General features: G+C 30.3%; 1 protein-coding gene and 1 long non-coding RNA gene across 2 annotated transcripts in view; one reads left to right on the top strand and one right to left on the bottom strand.

The window, feature by feature from the left end:
• The window catches only part of LOC146998471 (uncharacterized), a 51,088-nt gene that overhangs the window by 10,344 nt on the left and 18,178 nt on the right, over positions 1–22,566 (top strand). The window lies entirely within an intron of this gene.
• LOC118185916 (uncharacterized) lies at positions 5,611–10,744 on the bottom strand. Its single transcript, XR_004757684.2, has 2 exons — positions 10,527–10,744; positions 5,611–5,770 (listed from the first exon to the last, which is right to left on the bottom strand). It is a non-coding gene; the product is annotated as an uncharacterized LOC118185916 (long non-coding RNA).

Genomic DNA, 22,566 nt, shown 5'->3' with positions numbered 1-22,566 from the left:
GTATAACTACTGATTATACTGTGTGATATTGTGAATAGTTGTACGAATATGTCTGAGGAAAATTCCAGAGTTCTGATATATTTCTTTTGATAAGAATAAATTTTATTAACTTATTATCGAACTTGTGTATTCAGTCAACCCGTGCGCACGCAACAATAGGTCTTAGTTCTCCGTTAATGTAAGCTTAGATATCTGGATCCAGGTATAACTGGATCCAGGTTCTTACAATGTTTTCTCTTAAATATAATCAATCCTATTTCAAATTTTTAAAGACAAATTTTTCTTCTGAACATTTTATACTACTAAATACCTTATCCTATTTATTTATTAATCATTTCAACAGGCATATTTAACTCATTATGTCACTCACATTCTTCGTTTTAAAACAGTCCTATCTTCCCAAGTTTAGACAATATTTAAACACTCCCAATTTTTACATTAACCACAAACATATGGAATTATTTTCAGACCAATTAAAATCAGGAAAATTAAAACTATCCTCACTCAAAATAATAAATTATAGTATTAAAATATAAACGAAAACTAACTCATAGTGGGGAGAATACCAGTCCATTTTGTTTTTACCTACAACAACAGCCGAAGTGCAAGTAAACACCATTCAAGTTCTTGTCCTCAAAACTCTGGCTAGAATCGGCACAGCAAAGTCATGAAGAACTCCAAACTATCTCAGGACGCCGTGATATTCTAACCCACTCGCCCTGTAATTTCTTGAGATTCGCTGAAAACTTTCTGCTGAATTTACCACTACGTTGATCCATAAGATTTCTAATTTACATTCAGTACTACTTAAAAGAAATAGTCGGCCAGCTAGTCCGGCACGGCAGCTACTCTGTAAAATTCTGAGAACGACGTGTTGAGTAGAATACACCAGTTTCTGGATAGCAAGTGAGAGTCATGGCTGATACCCTGAATCGTGCTTCAAAAATATGTTTTAGAAGCCGGAATTGCCAAACAAAAACCCGTAATTTCAAGCAAAAATTCTCTACGGCTAGTATGACCTTTTCTAGGGAAGAGAAAAGAGTTCATCTTGTCGGCTACAGGAATATTGTCATTCTTTAATTATTCTGATGCGACTTTTCATGCGTGAAATACACGGCTGTGAAGAAACACGACGATCAAATTCGTTTTCTCCAGAAAATCTGGACTCGCAGAACGCGGCCGGCCCCAGGTATACGTCGGGGAGCTGTCAAAACCTTATTTCTCTCCTCCCCCTTTTTAGTAATTTTCAATAAGATGAAAAAAATCTCCCCTACGGCTTCTGGACTTTATTTTCTACTCCCTCGCCAGTTTTCAAGGGACTTACTTGAGATATTTTTCTTTTTTTTCCTCCCTCTCCCTCCATGGGATTCATCCAGGAACTTTTTAACACCATGCATGCCCATTGTGGATTTCCTTCAGGTTTACAGGGCAGTACTGCGAATACAGTAGAATCCCTGTATAAATACATCTGTATCAATGTATCAACGTATCTCCCCTACCACTCATACAACAAGTTTTAAAACCTCGGTTTCTCTAAAGTGAGGACCGCCTCTAAATTGGCCTCTAAATAATCTAGTATTGGCTCAAATTAGGTATAAATTAATATCCACCCATTCAAATACTTTTCTTAAACTCCCTCCAATAATTTACCACTAATTTTCGAAGAAACATCTGACTTTCTTTTAGAAGTAACATGCCGTGTTCTTGCGCAAAACTTTAAGAAATGTTTTTACCGTAATTCAGTCACAGCTGTGTACACGATAGTATTAAACAAATCGAAAAAATTTTCCACTTCAGACGAAGCCGAAATTCTCTTGCATCTCATGAGCAAAATACATGTATCGTTTGGAAAGTTAAAGGGCGACAGCCGCAGCTGTCCGCCGACCTATGATCCGAAAAGCGTAGTACCCTGAGAAAGAAAATCGCCCGCTGTTTAACTGTATAAATTTTTTCGCTAGCTTTTCCAGGAACTTAGCACATTCAAGAGAAAATAGCATTTGAGTAATAATTTATTGAATACATTAAGTATTTGAACACAAATATTAAATTCATAGATTCATTATGCACTATGAATTAGTACACAATAACTCTTTAATGCTTTTAAAACAAACCGTTAAAAAGATAATATTTTACCTTTTGTTGCATTGATAAATTTGGATCATATTTTAATTTTTTATTACGTACCATGGGAATATATGAAAAAATGTCATGTTTCCCTATCTTTCTGCAGACTTTCAGGAGTCTCTTAATTAAATCTTAAAGATCGTATTGAATGTTTCATTACTAATTTGGGAGGTACTACTATCATTTCTAATGAAAAAACATATATTCGTATGTCATAATCAAAATAACTTATACATATACTTCGCCATATTCTCGGAGGTTTTTTAAATAATTGCCTTACCTATAATATTTTATTCCTAGTCAAGTACATAAAATAATTACTAGCTTTCGCTTTTTCCAATGCATTTCATAATCATATATCCTCACAGTAGAAAATTATCTTCACTTATAAATAATGCAACTAAAACTATAAAAAAACTTATGAACAACAGCTAAAATTCTATAAGTATGTTTATTTTGGTAGATAAATTTTGAAACGTTTTCCGGAAATTTATGAATTTGTGATGCCTGTTATTTTAAAACCATTTTAAAAAGAGTGCTCTCAGCAACCTTATAGATACTTAAAAGTATTCTCTCTTTAATATCGATGCATTCAAGTGAATTTTCAGACGCTTTTTATATTGATTTTTGGACTACGTTATCTCAAAAATATATTTATCGATCGTTTACGTTGGTGAATGTGATAGATTTGAGATCTTCGGAGAATAAATATTCATTACGCTCATGCGAATGAAATTAATGTTTTCTTTAATTTTTTATCGTTCAGAGTAATAATCAGTTTACAATAAAATGCCAGACTGGTTCTCGTTATAAACATTTATGTAAACTTCTATATTCTAAGACTTTCATGGTGATTTAATGTTTCTTGTCTAACCAGAAACCGAGTGTATTGATTGCAGGTTGTTTAGGGCGTGAATTACAGATTTTGAAATCGAGGAAATGCTTTTAAGCAGTAGGAAAGTTGAGTTATTCAAATAAATATGGAATTATTATTTAAGGCTATATTATCTGAAATGGTATAGTGAATAAATAGCACCTAAGTTCACAAGCATGGAAACAACAAACGCCAAGTACTATGCAGAATATACACAGCAATTATCCAAGATCAATCTTTAAATAAAATCGTCTCTTCTGTCATCTTGTTCCATAAATCCCATATTCAGATGCTAAAATTTTGTTGAAAAATATGACATTTGCTGTTCTAAATTGCGTTTTACCTTTTTTGTTTGCCTTGGAAAGACGTTTGTCGTGGAATCGTTTGTTTTGTTTGTGTTTTTTCCTATGGAATTTTCTAATAATTTGACTTCAATCTATGGTATAAATTCCCAACTCTAAAGTAATTATTTTAAAATTTTATTTAAACTGGTATCAATAATGCAACCCATTTGTAACGAGAATAATGTAAGATCACCTTAGAAAATTCCAGATGACTGCGTCTTTTCTTAGTTCTTTAAATGCTTTACCCTAATTATCAACTGATATCATAGCTTTTCTATATCTTCTTCTATTTGAAAGTAAAAATACAGCCGTTAAATGAGAAAATAATATTTCATACTTAGTGAAAATGATCTCATTACTTTCTTATGTGTGATGATTATGATAAATTAAATGTCTTAAATGTTCTTAGAATTATATTGTCCTTTTTCATTATAAGCAAACTTTGCATTGCAGCTTCTAAACTAAAACATAATGTATATAATATTTCAGTTAAATTTCTTGGGAAGACAGGGAATAATCCAAATTTATATGTATATATCGAATTAATTCCAGTTATTAATTACTGTGTTTAAACTGATTAATAGCTGCATAAATATGGGTCAAATGGCATTTTAAGAAGATAGGATTACAGAGTTCATCATGAATCCAGCGTAAATGAACTCTGAGAGCAGACTGAGCATTGAGGCTTTTGTGAACTTTAATATCGATGGCATTTATTTTGTAACAAAGGAATGTATTGTACAGTCTTGTATACGTGATATTAAGTATCTGTGACTGATAATCATTAAAAATAGAGGCTTGGAGTACTTGAAAAGTAAAGAGTAAAAAAAATTCAAAAAATTCTAAAATCGCAAATAAGTCTAGAAATGCGCAGACTAATTCCATAATTTCCTTTTTAAATAGCGTTATAGTGAAAATTGCAGTTAACGACCTAATAGCAAATGCTAATTAACCAATTATTCATTTGGAGAGGAAAACCTGCAAATAGGATGCATCAGTGTAAATGTTTCTAATACAAACAAATACGTTCTTATGATACTAATATTTTTTTAGCTTTGCACTTTAATCATTCACTGTTGTTTCGATTAAAAAGTCTGACACAATTAAATAGCATCTCAATTTAACATTAAAATATCCGCATTCACAAGTGTCCTTTATTGGAACATTCTTCTTTAATTCTAAATTAAAAAGCAAAAGTTTTAGAGAGTTCATGAAATTATACTGATAACTAGCATTAACAGTCGCACATTTCTTAAAATTTTGCATTATTTTAGGAGTGGTAAGAAAGAAGTATTTGAAAAAATAATCTAACAGGGCTCAAATTTTAATGGTTTCCTTAAAGGATGTGTTCTGGTTTTTCTTAACTCTCGACGGCTCGCAATCTACCAATCTGTTGTTGCACACACTTCTGTTAACCCATTTTTTTTTGGGGGGGGGGGATTTTAGCTTTACCATAAAAATTTCATTTTCTTAGTACTTACACCATATATAGTTTAACAACAAAATTATAAAACTTTTAAAAGCAGCATAAGTTTAGAATTTCCTATAAAGTGTTAAACGTTTGCATACACTTTTCTATTCTTTTTATTTTTAGTATTAACGTTTTGTGTGTCAAATTTATTAATTAAACATCACGTTCATTTACATAAAATTCAGTTGAACAGCAAAATCACAAAAGATTTAAAATCAGTATATCTTTAGAATTTCTGAAAGACATTCTCTAGCGCTAGAGATAACAATATTTTTTTTCAGTGTTGCCATTACTTGTTTTCAAATCCTTACATTCGTTAAAAATTCATTTACAAAATATGAAATATAAAATTCAATATGCAAAATTCGGGCTTCCAAGTGTATATGTTCGTGTGGAGAACTATGTTATTCAAAATTTCATGTCCCTAGGTACCATCTTTCTTTCATAGTGTGAACGTGTAAGCATTCATGCCGATTTTTCGCTATTTAATTTCTTTAAAAGTAATACACATCGATAATATTTCATGGCAATAATTTAAAAAGTGATTCATATATTTAAAGCGATACACTGCCAAATCTCTTTTTGAGACTAACAGACTATTCGGGCTAACACCCTCTTGGCTTAGAGAAAAGATAGGTATTAAGTGAGAGTAATTTAAAAAGAAAATTGTGACTAACGAAAAATTACAAAAATTTTAACATATACTTGATTACGGTGTAACAAACCAGAATTATAGAGATTCAATAATTATGAATCCATAAGTTGTGATATCTAGTAGCATTAAACATTTATATGCACAAATTTCAAAATATTTTATTCTTGCATACTTCTAAAATGGAAAATGTTCTATATATTTTCATAAAAAAATTCTGTAGCTTTAGATATTTATTGATGTCTTCGGAAGAATTTTACACATCTAAATGACGAATGATCTAACGTCCTTCCATATCAAAATCCCTGAAAAAAAAATAATTATTAAATTTACTGATAAAAAAATAAATAACTTTACTTTGATAAGGATCAAAACTATTATCTAATGCAAATTTTTAGACATTTAAATTTCCGCATTGATAGGTAGAGAAAACTAAATTTATTCGTAACTGCTAAATTTTTTATATGAAGCCAGAGGTGATTTTGATATATGAACTAAGTCTCACAATCAGCTTAATAGTTTATTTAAATATCTTTATCAAAAGCAATCTAATATTAGAAGGTTGATTAATTTTGTTGACCTTTACATAATTTTGCTACATACTTTACTGCATTATTTTGAAAATTTTAAATTAAAGTTATTTAATTTTTGCTCAATAAATTCATGCATAACTTCAGAAGTATAAAAAAAATGAAACTTTGGAAAGATTACATAATTAAACCTAATTTTCTAAAAAACCAAAATAACATTAAAATTACACTTTAATTCTCTTACCTAAGCTTTTATTAAATTTTTAATTTTAAATACCTATTGAAAAAAATTATAAAAAGATCAAAATCCTCTAAAACATAAAAATATTTTATTACAATACAAATTTACTTAGGAAACTCTTAAATAAGGTTAAGACTTAAAATAATATTTAGGATTAAATGAAACTTCAGTACTGATGAATATTTTTTTACTTGGATAAAAAATCTGATGTGGACACCACATGACTTCCTTGTACGGCGTATTAAATTAGGCACATTTTTTGTATTTCATTTAAACTTATTTCCTCGAATTTAATTAGAGATATATTTCTCATTTAATTAATTCAGTTCTCACTTTCTGACAAAGGGAAAAATTAATAAAATCTCAAAACATCTTCCTTAAAAAGTGTAAAATACAAAAAAAAACATAAAACATCAAATACAGTTAAAATGTTTTTACAATTAAAATTAGAGTTCTATGCAATAACAAGCACGCTGGCCGAAAAGCGAAGCATTTCGGGAAAGCCTCCAAGAAGGCATATTTTTCGGTGCACAAAACTGAAAATTTACTTTCAGTTCTACTCGGCAAAAAGCCACTGAAGGTGCAGAAACTGAATTAACTAAACTAATGGCTGCTACGTTAGGCTTAGTAGCACTTAAACGACTTTGCTGATAAATTGCTGATAATTCTACAACTATTGCATGTAGATTAACTAAAGGTATAAAAACCTTAACCGCAACATAAGAACAACATAATTCAATAACTTTTAAAGCTAAAAATACTCGATTTCCCAATATATAAGAATAAAAAAAGAGCTCACCGAGGCGTGTAATAGACTGAATGTATGTATATTTATAGATATACATATATATATATATATATATATATATGGTGCGACCGATTGCAACCAAAATGGGAGGTGTACAACTACATGTTAAGCAGTCCCAGGTACAACCTTTCAACTTTCTGTGGCTGTTCGTTTTTGAGTTATGCTGGGATACATACGTACGTAAGTACAGACGTCACGAAAAATGTTTTCTGAATCCATTTTGCAAAAAATAGTCTTTATTATGCCCGTACCTACAGATGTCACGCAAAAACATCGCTCAAATGGATTCAAGAAAGGTCAAAATGGATATTATCATTGAAATATGATACTCGAAATCTTTCGAGATTACAATACTTCCTTTACTTCATACAAGGAAATAAAAAGTAAGTTCTATTTTATTTATTAAAAAATTATTCTTGTAACTTCTAAGTAACTGTCTTACCTTTCAAAACTTCTCCTGTGAATGGAAGAACAAACATAAAAAGGAAAAAAGAATTATGATAGAAATAATCTCCCAAAAATTCATAGCTTCTGTATCAAATTTAGTTAAATATTCCAGTTATGGTAAATATACTTACGCTCGTTACAAGAATATAAAAAATGAGTAACTTGACTCAGTTGACTGTCACTTTCGATAGAAAGAAAGAAAGAAAATTTATGCACATTCTTGTTTTTTTAATTTACAGTCCATTAATGGGTAAGATTTTAAACCATGCAGTTCGCTACAAATAGTTGTAAAAATATAAACAAAAAACTACCATTGGAAAACAATTAAAATCGAAAAAAAATATTCATTAAAGTAGTTTCATTGTTTAAAACAATTTCATGTAGCACATTAAATGAAATAGAGAATTATCTCAAGTTGTGCATAATGAGAAAAAATTAGGAAAAAAAAAAGGCCGTCCAATATTCAAATACTCACTGGGAATAACTTATTCTGATTTATAATTAATACATACTCCTATATTATTATTGAGTATAAAAGAGTCTTTTCTCCCCACATTTCTAAATCTTGCATCTATAGCATAGTTATAATTAATAAGTCGCTTCTACTTCCTAGCGTTGTGGATCGATTTATCGATAGTTTCAGACAACAATTTATGGATCACTTTTTACTTCGGCTAATCAGTTATATTTAATGTTCTAATGGTGAGAGGGAGCTAAAATTTAGAAACAAATTTCTTTAGGATGTGAAGAATTTACTAGATTCATAATTCGCTGTTGTTATAAATATTATTACACACTTCTCCTTGTGCATAACTTTTGTATCTAAGTAGTTTATTTTATTTTTATGTAACCGTAAACAGTAATCAAAATTAAAGGGTTTGAAGTTACATTTTCTTTTTCTTTTGGTTTTTGGGTGCTTTAAAACAAATTTTGTTAAGCTGCAAAGTCGCCCTAAATAGTGGTTTGTTAGATAAGAGTTTAATCTAATTTATAGCTAATTTTTCTTAGCGAAACAAGTATGAACTATACATTAGTCTCGAAAGTGCTTACAAAGTGAAAAACTTCCTAGATTTTCGATATTAGAGTTTGCAGCAGAACATGCAAGGGTTATCTGCGTAAGGGAAGAGATGTCTAGGCAAAGTACTTTCTGAGTGAAACTGGCTCGTATTTTCGTCATACGTGAGAAACTCTAATGCAGCCAGCCTTTGCCCAGAATAATCTGATAGCAGATCGAATTATCAGTGTTCAGCGATTTTACCGCTCGACCACTGTTCGGCCTGAAGAAATATGCCAGAACCCTACAGGAATAATAAATATTCCTATAACTAATACAATTATTTAAATAAAACTGGCGAAGGCAGTCATTTCCTCCGTAGTTATAAAAATTGGTAGAGTGAAGATCTCAATTTCATCGTCTCGATAAGTACGAATGCTAACATTGGCTTGTTAATACGCAGATGTCTTGAGTGTCAATCGATTAATTGTGTAAATCTTGATGGAGGTAGGAGGTTAAGTAGAAATGCATTCTTATTACATTCAAATTTAATTCAATTATGGCTACAGTATCAAGGAATTACAAACTTAATTTATAGAATATATGCTACTGCTTAGTAGCATAATACTTAGCGTCTTAAATCCATATTGCCAATTATCATCTGTAACTACAAAAGTTATTCATTAATGCACAACATTTCGAGTTAAAAACAATGCCAAAAAAATTCATATATATAGAGCGCTTCATAAAGAGGTTAGAACGTTTCAAAAGTGACAATTAACAATATAAGGTAGAATTAAAAATTTATATGCAAAAACACTATAAGTATGACGAATATAAAAAAAAAGAAAATTCTTTTCAGCCGATCATGGATACTTACAAGAAAGAGGCTTTCAGGTTCACAAGAGCTGCATAAATAAATGACAAGGAACTGCAGTACGGCCATCAAAAGGACGACGAATCTCATCAAAAAGATTAAATTGGCTTTTCTGAAGACCTTTTTACTTTAATTAGAGTCGTAGCTGCAGAAGTAAATATTATGCTGCGGATCTTCCAAAGTGTACACAATAACTTCATCATATAGTATATGATATGTATTGCAGTTGGTGTTCGTTCATTTGAAAAATTATTATAAATATCAAATATTATTTCTTGAAAATACCTGTGATTAAAATATCTTTCCAGTCTGCATATTCTTTGAACTAATTTTGTTTCGATTTGTCTTACTAAAGCGGTTCCTTTCCCATGTTTTATCAGCCCTTAAAACTGTGGCCAACGATTCTGTTACATTTTGTAAATACAAATACAGAGAGAGAGAGAAAGAGAAAAAGACTGAAAGACAACGATATAAATAAATACAGATATGTAAATGTAAGTAAAATCATTTACTCTAACTTCTAATTGAAATTGACAATATTTAATAATAAAAAAGGAATGGAATCAAATTTGAAGTCACACGTAACTAAAAGAATTTTCTATTATTTTTTTAATAAAACCGAAGAGAAGGCATACTATATTTTACTCTGACCTAAAACTTCTGCATGAACCAAAAAGCGTTAGGCTTATATATAGCATAAAATATGAAAATAAGTTTTAGTCAAATTCATAAGCTAATTATATACTAAAAGCAATGGACCTTTATTTGCAATTTTCTCCTTCATTTTTTATTACTGATACTGAAAATTTCAATTTACGAGTAAAATTATATGTTACCTTTTACTTTCTCTTAAAATTTCATATGAACCGAAGAATGAAAATATGTACTTTTTACTAAATTCCTAAATTAATTCCAGTAGCGCTGACTCTGTAATTAAAATTTCCTCTCTCTTTCGAATTCCTCTGTAATTAAAATTTCCTTTTTCTTTCTAATTTTTAAACTATAATTTCTAATGCTATTAAACGTTTAAATTTACTTCCTAAAGTATCGATTTTTTAACACAAAAATTAATGTAAAAATCTTTAAATTCAGAATGCTAAATGAAATTAAAAATTAGTTTTTTAACAAAATTATGTTACATAATTACAAACAAACATCACATACTTATCAAGAGAAGTATAGAATTCAGCCCAGCGTTTCTCCCAAATAGGTTAAAACATTTTCGTCTTCTGGTTTTGGCATAGGCTCAGCCTGAAGGATGGTCACAACTGCCAGCGCCAAAGCCAAGAGAAAAAGTAAACTGTCTCGTAAAACCTCCATTTCGGAAGATGGAAGAAGTTAATGTGTTTGAAAACTCTTTAAACTGTCTTTTTATAGGAAACTTTAACAACGAAAGAATGAGTAATATCATGTAAAATAATGAGGGTATAAAATACAAATATATGACAAGCAAAATAACGAGGTACGTTTCGAAAAGATATATTTATATTTAGTTTAATAAATTTTATCCCGGTTTAGTAGTCTTAAAAAAGTGAGTAATGTACGCTTACTTCAGTGACTCAGCAGAAATTTCCTGAAAGCAAAATTAAATATGAAATATGGTATATGGAAAAATATGACGTGGTAAATTGGGTCTTTTCCATCAGAAGACATCAAATATCGTGTAATTTTCTCAAGTAACAGATATGGGCGAAGTTGATACTTCTTGTAAAAGAACTTACTTTCGATATTAAATAATATTGCGGTGAAAGTTTTCTTAACATAAGAAATGGAACTCTTAGGTTAGTAATTTCAATTTACAAAGAATGAAATGGAATGAACAATATAAAACGTCGATACCGATAATACTTTGAAAATAAGTGTACTAAAATAAGAGGAAAGAGTAATGCATTGCTTTAAAGGGTAGCCAGAAGAGAAACAATACTGTCATATACATATCAAGACATTGCTTGGACTATGAGAAGTATGTAACGGGGGGTTCACGGCCAGGAGGCAGAGCGCGGAGCAAGCCCACAGGAGGACAGGAAGCCAGCTACCTGATAAGGGAAAGGACTGAGATAAACATGACGATTTGATAACAGATTATCTTTTATAGATTTTCTGGCGTTAATTACCTTTATTTTAGGATTTTTCGTAATTTAAGATTTTTCTTGTTTATTCATATGTACCCTTAACACCTCTTATGCCCAAATTTAATTATAGATTCGCATGAAATTTCCTTTATGTTAGATGTAAATTTTTAATTATTATCGTACATTTTATGCTTTGCAGTTTCCTATGAACTCCTAATTTTAACTTATTTCTTATATATTCAGTTCACAACAATACGCATTCTCTTTCCTTAAGATATCTTCATACTTTTGTAGCTCTTAACTCATTTGTTATATTTTAGGAGTGCAATTACTCGAATAGGGGTTTTCTCATGCATTTTAACCTTAACTTTTAACTTACTCTAATATTTAGCTTGTTTTGTAACACATTAATTTTCGAAATTTTCAACATACTCTTAATTTTAACTGAATTCTTATAATTTACGAGCGTAATTATTCAAATAAACTCTTTTTATTTTTCCTATTATTTAATCAGATGTAATTTTTAATTATATTAATATTAATTAGATTAATATAATATTAATTAGATTAATTTTTAACTCCTTTCTGACATTTAAAGTTCGTAATTTTCAATATACTCTAACTTGTAACTTATTTCTTATTTTCTGACCATATACATTAACTTTATTTAATTACTTTTATATTCCAAATATCTACAATTTTTTTGTGTACCCTGAGAATTTTTTATTATAATTTTTAATTCGTTAACTATAATTTTCGATCGTAATAACGCTCGCTTTGATTTTACTTATTTCACCATTTCACTTAATTCTACATAATTTGTTTTCGCATGTTTGACTTCCCTAAACCTACCAAGAATTTTAATTTAAGCATTTAAATTTATGGCTGTTAATTTTTATTCATTTCAGTGAATAGTCCTTACTTAGTCTATATTTTATAGTTCCGTTTTAATTTACGTGTTGTGCAGTTTCTCATTTAAAAATAGTCTTACCATTATTATTTATATTATTTGACTTCATTTAGGTACTATTATTACCTTTCTTCACATTTTGAATCTTTATAGTTTCATGTATATTCAGATATTTCCTTTTAATTTTTAATATTATTTATGCATGTTTTACACTCTTCGATATTAGTAATATTTAGTCTCGATCCTCAGTTACCTCAGTTAAGCCGGCTTATGACTTATTCCAAATTTTTAGAATAAAGTCGCAGCTATTACTTGAAAGTTTAAAACCATATTCACTGTTTCATGCACTCACAACAAAAATCTTTCCTATTATTTTTAATGTTTAACATCTTTTAATTTTTCATTTTTTTCTAATTTATAATATTCATATCATTATTTGTACACTTTAAATGCCCTGACTATGCTTTTCTTTTCTTAATGTTTTTTTCCTATCCTAATTCTGCTTTCGCGAATAACATTCAAGACAAACTAATAATTACTTACGTTTCATGTAAAAACAGTTCCTAAGGTCAACGTTTCAGTATCGAATCAGAGGTAAAATACCCTGGCATTCAAGGGCTTTAAACATTGGTTACCATTTTAGCTCTTGAAATTTGGATTTGTTAATATAGTACTTTTATTTCTAGCTCATAAGGTTAGCACATTTATTTGAAACTTAATTCAGTTTCTATCTAATTCACTAACAAACTCAATTACAGTCTATTTCATAATTTCTTATACTAGGAGTTTCTTTCATGACCGTCAGTTTTCATTGATTCATTTGCCTATGTATTTTTTATGAACGAAATATTTTTAAAGACTACTACACTTTTACACAACGTAATAATTACCAATTTACATATATTTAGGAATAATCAAAGAAAGATACAAAAAATATTTTACTCCAATGTACACTATATTTTCAGATATTTTTATTTTGATGCATCTCAAATGCAGAAATTTCTTCATGAAATCGTCATTATATCACATAATATTCCTTAATAGTATCCTTTTAATAAGGAATAAAATTTTTTAAATACAAAATTCCGCACAACTGATTCTAACGATTTTGATAATTACAGATGTAAGGGCATATAATAGGAACCTTCTACTCATTTTCGAGGAATGTAATTGAGGCTAAATGTTACCTTTTTTAAGATGATATGACGAATGATGATATTTTAAAGACGAATGATGGTTTATAATATATTATATCATTCAATTATAGACAAATTTTTCTTAATTGCTTTTCAGTTATTATAATGTAAAAACTTGAAACTCAATTTATCTATCTTTATCAGTATACAAACAAAAATTGTGAATCATTGGAGATTTTGTAATGCTTGTAATCCCTTTTACTATGACTTTAAACATATTTGGTACTAATTTAATTATCTGTATAGAACTAAAACTGAAATATTTACAAAACATGTAAATTATATGAACACTTTTAGTTATATAGAATAAAAGGTAATAAAGTTGACAATATCCATAACATCGGCTATGAGAAAATCATATCCGGTCTTATAATTCTAGAGCATCGTAACTATCAATTATCATCGAAATCTGATAATGTATTTGATATTATTCCACACTGCGTGTAATCTGCTCTGAGAAATCCCTACCATATTATACCATACAGTTTTAATCTATATATATAAATAAATGAATGTTTATTTGTTTGTCCTTTATACAAATCTACAGTTTAATTCCGATCTTCATGAAACTTCCCACACTAGACCTTCAAAATAAGAGAAAGGTCTACATGATATTTCTCAAAAATCATCCCATGGGATCCGCACTCTTTATATACATATATTTCACATTAAATTAACGAACTTTTGAATAAAAACTCATTTAAAAGCTTTGCGTTGGCACTCTCCAAAGCATAAGATATATGTGTTTCAAATTGAATTCAGTGATTCACTGAATATTCAATTAATTCAGAAAATTCAGTGATATAATAAAAGGGTGTTGCTACTAGCAAAACGCAATTATATTAATTTTTCTCGAATTTAATAAACAAACTCGGCTATTTAAGAGAAAATTGTTGCCACTGTCCATATTAAAATATTTTAAAGTGTCTTATCGTTCAGCAATGCGTAAAACATTTAATTTTTCATGCATTAACATGCGTGCTACTGCATCACGCGCATTTTCTTGGCTTTTTGAAAGTGAATTTGTAATAGTCGTCACAAAGCATTACTTTCAATACAAATAAAACTTATACAAACAAAACGAAAATCGATTGCTCGATCTACATCTCAAGGACGAAACAAAAAGGCATCACGAGCTTCAGAAACAAACGAACAACGAGAAGAAAAATGTTCCGCTCGCATTTCTGTCTCACTTAGGCTTTTGCCAAACAACTGGTCTTTTTATAAGACAAATAATTAGATATCTTATCCCGGGAATGAAGATTTTCGAAAATTTTTATTTCGCTCCGAAGCTCAGAATAGCTATCAGATCTGATAGCAGGTTTATAGGTGACAAAACAACTTAGCTAAGCTCCGTACATCTTTTCAGGGAGTATTCCTCACGGAAGGTTCCAAAGATCTCTGACCAAACCACTCGAAAGATCTTTCGGTTTGACGTGTTTTTTGAGTGCCTTATGCCGCCAAGACCTTGAAAAATCAAGGACTAAATACTAAATAACACATCTAACATTTGCAAATATCCAAGACTTCTCCGAGTTTCGAGCCCAGACCCATCGGCACGGCAGCTTATATCGATCATGCCGGCATAGGGTATTCTTGATATACCAAACATAGTCCACATATTTCACCATATTCACCATATTAACCAATATTTCACAAAACATTGTGTTCGGGCACCGTATGCAAACTGAAGACCGAAATGTTTGCATTTTCACATTACTAAAAATAAAATATCAGCTTAGAAAAAGATTTCCGAGCATTTGCTTGCTTGAAGATTGTAGTGAAAACTATAGATCAATACAAAGTTTCAAAGAGTTCATTTGGAAAATTTTACAGAATTCATGTTCCAGCAAAATACGGACAGCTTCAATTAGCAAACAGCCAATTCATAACATTATTTGCATATTATTAAAAATGAGCAATATATCTAGTTTAAGGAATTTTTTCTATCGCTGGTGCTAACGAGGCCAGCCACCTGAAATAATTATTACGGAAGGGAAGAAAAATTATAATGATTTTAATGGGCCGAATAGTGAAATTTCATAACAATATTTAATGTTTTTAAGAGAAATGTATTGCTTGTTTTAACACTAATTTCATCAATAGCTCCAGTTCAATTACTTTAGACTTCAGATGCAATGTAAATTATTCAACAAGCTGTAATTATCATTGCATACAGTTTCTTGTATAATTTCTTTAATAAAATACTTCCTTTATGCTGGGAAAAGGACTTTAATAAATGAAATGGTTTCAAAGAATTTCATTCTCAGTGCATAGGGCCCACCAGCGGCCGAGCGGTAAAGTCGCTGAGCACTGGTAGTTTCGAATCTCGCGAACGGGCTGCCTGCATGGGTGTTTTCGTGGTCTTCCTCATGTGTAACGTGTATACGAGCCAGTTTCCCTTAGAAAGTCCTCCACAAAGGCATCCCTCCTCTTAGGCAGATAGCCCTCGAGGCTTTGCCGTAATTTAATAACCTAACCTAACCTAACCATTCTCAGTGCATAAAGACATCTTATTGTTTAACAATAAAATACAGAGTATTCAAAAATATCAGTTTATTTCTTTCTTTCAGATTTTTCTAGACTCTATGTTTATCTATTATTTTTTGTCTTATTTGTTATTTTCAGTATATATTGGAACTGATGTTAAGACAAGCATCGATGGCTTTTTTAGGGGGGCGGGCAGAAAATTTGATGCTAGGGGATACAAAAGTCGTTCTTTAGCAACCATCGTATTTGTTATTTCTGTAGCAAAATTACTATTATTCTCTCTAACTATGCAACAAAACCTGATGCAATTTTCTCAATGAACATCAGTAAAATCAAGAAAGGAGCTTAACGATAATATAATAAAATACAGGATAGTCTGGTCTTACTAAACATAATAAGTACCGAAGATTTTTCTGAACAAGTTATTAGTTCGCTTTCAGTTAGGCAAGGTTATTATTGTATCTAGAGGTTTCAAGTTACAACATAACATCTCGAAGAAGGATTTATCTTCAGAAAAGGAGAAAAGCAATAAATTAAATAACATTAAATGCCATTTAATGATATTCTTTTAATAAAAGTTATTTAATAAAATAATTAATTAATTTATTAATAAAAGTTAGTTATTTAATAAAAGTTTTAAAAAATTTTGTCTTCTGTATCAATTACGTATCTTACAGCGTTAGCCAAATCTTTTATAAATGACATACAGAAAACTTATTAATTAGATATATCATGAATCAAATGCATGTTTATTTAAATCAATCAGATTATAAAATTAAAAATAATATTAATAAGAATTGGGAATATTGCTTTTTAATCGCTTAATTTGTTAATCACTAATAGTAAGATTAAATTTAAAAGTTCAATATTTTATTCTTTGCCGAATGACAATACACTGAGGGTAAAAGTGATAAACATTTCAGGAAGTTGTAACAAAATGTTTTTAAATAAACGAGTTTGTTAATTAAATTTAAAAGATAAGTGTCTTCCACTTGAATGAATGGCCATATACTGACTCCCGGAAGATTATTTTGAGCAGTGGCAACACATTGCTTTTAAATTTGTTAATCAAGAATTTAATAAATTTGCACAAATTATAAAATAAATAAAGTTCGAAATTCAAAATTTGGTCTTCGAGGTGCATATGTTCATGTGAAAGACCGTGTATTCAAAATTTGATGGCTGCAGATTTTTCACAATGCCATAAGGCATTTTCTCTGTTCTTCCAACATACCTTTGTCGTGTAACGGTAACATTCTCGGGGCGTATTTGAGCGGTTCAGGTTCGAATCCCGGAGAGGGCATTGTTCATTTTTTACGTCACCTGCTTCCAAATAACCTAATGAATCTACAGTGCGAGAAAAAAATATACCATACATATATATTCCTCATTATTTAATAATAGAGATTGTCAGATTATGATTCTAAAATAATAAAACTTCGGGAAAAATAATGAATTTTTAGCGTTTGAAAACTTACAAATTGCAAGCGGAAAAATTCTTTCGACATAACAGTTATAACAAAATTATATGTCACACAATTAACTCACAAAAGAATATCATTAAATGGCATTTAAAGGGGAAAATGAACCTGGACTTAGTCTAATTCATTTATTAACCGACCCCTCAAAGCGAGTTGTAAATCAAGTATCCAAACCACTGAAATTAATTATCTCGGTCCATTTTTGTAATATGGGTGTCATACTTTTTATTTTTGTAATGAGTAAAATATTTTTCTAAATATAAGTTTAGAATCCGAAGCCATGTAGGGAATACAGAAGTTTAGGAACCGGAGCCATAAGTTAAATTTCGTAGTTTCAATAATTGTTTTGAATTAAAAATGCCAAGCTATGTATGTCTTCGTCATTTCTTCATTCAATTTAGACATTCATTAATTACGTCATTTTTGTCACTAGCAGTCTGAAACCAACGATGCCAAAATAAAGAACATGTAAAAGGTTTTGTGGACACGGTCGATATATAAAATAGGCTCTTAAAAAGCATATACTGTGCTCCTTTTATCTGTTTCGCATTATTAATCCAATGAAAGAATTAAAAATATGTAAATAACTGAAGGTTTAATTTTAAATAACCTGAAAAGAACAACATACTTGGATGGCTCTACTACTACTTCTATAATTCATTATTTTTACGAGTGACGTCCGATTTTTGTGTGAAAAGATAAGACATGCCAATATTTAAAGAATTTTAAAATATTAGCTGACTCACGATGTTAGCGAGACGGCATTTCGATAGACTGCAGAATTCTTTCTTCAATAATCATCAAAAATTTAAAGTACGTGTTCAAGAGAAAATGACTTCCTTAACAATATGGTTTTTTTATTTAATATTAGAACACAAATTTATTATACTTCATGATGTTGCATACCGTTCTCCAATCAAATTTTTATATTAAAAAAGAAACAAAAGCTCTATTTGCTCCCAAATACATGGTAAGACTGTAGATAGTAATTAATGTTGATGGACCGCTCTATGAATTTTTCTACTTTATTAACATAACATTTATAATTCTAGAAATTGCGGGATTTACCCACTTCAGATGGCGTTCCCTTTTCACAAGTTCTTTCAAACAACTGACAGTTTTCTCCCTGTCACAGCAGTACAATTAAAGAATTAAAAATATATTTTCTTTATTTTTTTTTTTTAAATTATACCATATGACGGTGCTACATATGACTGTCATATGATGTCATTCCTTTTGTTATGCCATATTGGCAGTCATAATATAACGTGATCATATAGTATTATTTATTCATAGAATTAAAGTTTATTTTTTACGCCAAGTGAGAATTCGGAATACACTTTCACAAGTAAATTAGGAAATTGGATTTATGCTGCAGTGTTTTAAGAACTAAATTAGAGTTCTGATTAAGATTACAGTATATAAATTTCCTTTTCATCTCAGGACTGTAGTCTTCTTCGAAAACAGTATCCTAGTTTACAATAGGTAACTCTTGTGATTAAGATACAATAACACGCCGAACAAATATTAACTTAGAATCAAACAACAAAGTTATTCGAAATCCATGACAAACTAAGCCTATTTTGCCTAAACGCTAATTTTAAACGGTTGTCAAAATTTCAAATTAAGCTATTTGCGACTTAAACCCTTACTTACTAACATTTTCATGTCATTTGGTAACTTTTATAATCAGCTTTTGACACTTTCCTTCAGTTTAAAAGAAATTTATTCTATAATAATTTGATCATATTAACCGAATTGTGTTCGAAGATGCCTCCCGACCTTGCGGTATTGAAAATATTCACATTTTTTAGTGTTAAATTTAAGCAGGATTGCAATGCGGAAAATAGAAATATAAAAAATACTATCTCTGAACTAATACGAATGAACTAAATCAGAAAAATATGATACATTTCAAAGTAAGCATATAATACCATTGTTACTTTTGGACTAATTGCAATAAGTAAAATTCCCAATTTAGAAAGAGACCTCTTAATGATGCCATTTTTAGCTTTGACATCTAATCATTCGATCCTTTCCAACATAGATTTTTATTATGTGGCCTTATACTTCTCACTTCTATACTCAATCTTGTCACCAAGTTTTATGTTTTGTTTTTCAAAGTACCATTTTTTTCGCGGTTGTAAATTACTCAAATAATTGGTACTCCAGAATTTCTAAGAGGTTTGTTTCATTTTCAAAATCTATGGTCACAAATTTAACTTATTGGTTTGAATGTCAATAAGTATAGGTTCGGGAATAGAAGTCACTGAAAAACGACCAGAGGTCTAAATGTTTAAGTCATATATATCCGCCGAAAATTTTAAAATGCATTTAATATGAATCATGATTATCAAGAATGACTCATATGTCATTTTCGAATCAACTATAATGCATTTGAAATAGTATTTAAAGGATTGATCCGGCTTCTCATAAGCCACCAAAATTTGCCCCCTCCCATAGGAGCAGAAATTCTTTTATTCAGAAACAATTCACTTTTCGTATGCCTTGGTTTCAAGGCATACGAAAAGAGCAACATAAATTTCCGCCGGCGTATCTCTTCCGCTGATTCTTATTTTCTATAAAGAATGAACCGTAAAGATCTAAACCTGTAGCATTAAATACGAAATTTGGATTTCGTATTTAATGATCTTTCCTTCGGCAAATCTGGCAATTTTAAAGAGCATAATTTTGGGTTTGCTCTGAAACATTGAACACAATTATGTAAAATTTTCTTGCATACATTCCCATCATTTAAATTCCAATATTTCTGCAGCATGATATAAAGTAGTGTTTAAAGACTAGTATGAAGGAACCTTTTATGAAAATACTTTATAATTAAATTAGTTAACCTACCCTTGACCGTCAATATGATGACAGTCTTTGGTCATATTTAAACAGTGTTAAGCAGCCTACTTCCAATTCTTAGCAACCCTTGATCATTTAAAAAGGGAGGTAATTCCTTCTGGTGACTGAATAGTTTTACGGCCCCTTTCTGGTGTAAATTTCTGGTTTTGATGAAATCAGGAAATTTATTGTTAACTGAATTTCCCTTATAATAATAATTTTGTTAATTGAATTTGCCTTATGATAAATTCTCTGGCAATCTTCACTTTACATATTTTAAGAAGCCCTTGACCTTTTTTTTTTTTTTTTTTTTTCTCTCTTTTTTTTTAATTCTTTAGAAAACTGAAACGGTAGGCTAAAACATGTACAATTTTAGTATTACTAATGTCAAGTAAAGAATATAGGAAATTGGATTTATGCTGCAGTGTTTTAGAACTAAATTAGAGTTCTGATTAAGATTACAGTATATAAATTTCCTTTCATCTCAGGACTGTAGTCTTCTTCGAAAACAGTATCCTAGTTTACAATAGGTAACTCTTGTGATTAAGATACAATAACACGCCGAACAAATATTAACTTAGAAACCAAACAACAAAAGTTACAAACAACAAAGTTATTCGAAATCCATGACAAACTAGGCCTATTTTGCCTAAACGCTAATTTTAAATGGTTGTCAAAATTTCAAATTCAGCTATTTGCGAGTTAAACCCTTACTTACTAACATTTTCATGTCATTTGGCAATTTTTATAATCAGCTTTTGACCTTATCTGACGACTTTCCTTCAGTTTTAAGAAATTTATTCTATAATAATTTGATCATATTAACCGAATTGTTGGTAACAATAAGCGTTGTAATTTTCATGTTCTCTAACACAAAGGGACGGCATTTCATCAGATCGACAATAGTACCTGAATGATAGCGTTAACTGCGACCTCGTTACGCGCCGTATGCTATATATAGTTTCTTCTTTCGTGTACTGGTTTAGTGGTTCTTAATTACTTTAGCCTTTGGAGCCGCTCAGATGGTACAGTGGTTGGGAAAGCTTAGTCGGTATAAAGACGGTATAGTGCTACAGGGCCTGGATTCGAATACCAGGGAAGGCATGGATATAAAAGGTTAGTTAGTAAGTTAGGTCTAAGCACGGTGGAGGTAACGATGGCCACCTACAGGGTGATCAGATTAGTTTATTAACAATTTCATTCAAATGAAAATGTGCCTCATCTGTGAACCAGATGTAGCTCACATCAAATCTGTCGTTGTCGATCATTGTTAGAATCTGATTCGGAAAGTCAACCCTTTGTTGCACACCTTTCATGATGACTTCATGACCTAACAAAATCATGACACACCTTCATGATTTTGTATGGAAACATCCGTAGGCTATTTTTTAATTTTTTTTTATTTTTTTTTTTTTTTTTTTTTTTTTTTTTTTTTTTGTGCTTGTGTACTTTAAATCTGTCTCTGATGCAATCCGTCGGATGCTTTTCATCGAATTTTACTGAACAATTCCAGAAACTTTGGCTGCATTTTCAAGAGTGACTACAGTTTGCCTAGGCCCAACATTTCCCTTTCGATCATCAGCCACGCTGCCAGTCCGTTCGAATTTCGCGAAGAGCATGAGAATAGTTTTCGCATCGGGTCCAACTGGAACATTGAATCGGTTTTGAAAACTGCGACGTGTTGCCGTAAGACTGTGTTCTAATCGGTAAAATTCCAGAAAAAAAAAAAAAAAAAAAAAAATTTTTTTAATGGAATACATTATTTTACTTTCTACGCTAGCCTCTTTTCACTAGCCAACTGTCGTACTGATCACTTTCAACGTGTCTCAAGAAATTTCTGTAAACTATGGAGATTTAAAATTTACTCCTTAATATGGATTAGGAAATGCAAGACCTTGTTGATTTGTTTTTCTGTTCCTTTCATTTAAACTAAGTGACCATAATACGTTCGAAATTGGCGCCTGTAGCCCACTGGAAAAGGTTAAAGGCTGTTGATAGGTCATTGCGATACAGCGCCCTTTGTTGACGATTTTCGTAACTAAATTTTCTAAACTTTTGTATACCATTTTTACAGTTTTGCTAATAAACGTGCAGTTTACCGCATAATTCTATCGATCTTTGTTGTAGAGATATTTAATTTTGAAATCAAGACTTATTCGCTGATCACCCTGTATTAGGTGCCTCCATAATAAAATGACCACCGCTTCT

The sequence above is a fragment of the Stegodyphus dumicola genome, chromosome 2 (genome assembly GCF_044657685.1).
Source record: "Stegodyphus dumicola isolate Sdum_Otavi_A_Nest chromosome 2, ASM4465768v1".
NCBI classification, from domain to species: domain Eukaryota; kingdom Metazoa; phylum Arthropoda; class Arachnida; order Araneae; family Eresidae; genus Stegodyphus; species Stegodyphus dumicola.
The sequence above is the reverse complement of the archived record's forward strand: the minus strand, read 5'-3'. Positions and strand labels throughout refer to the sequence as shown.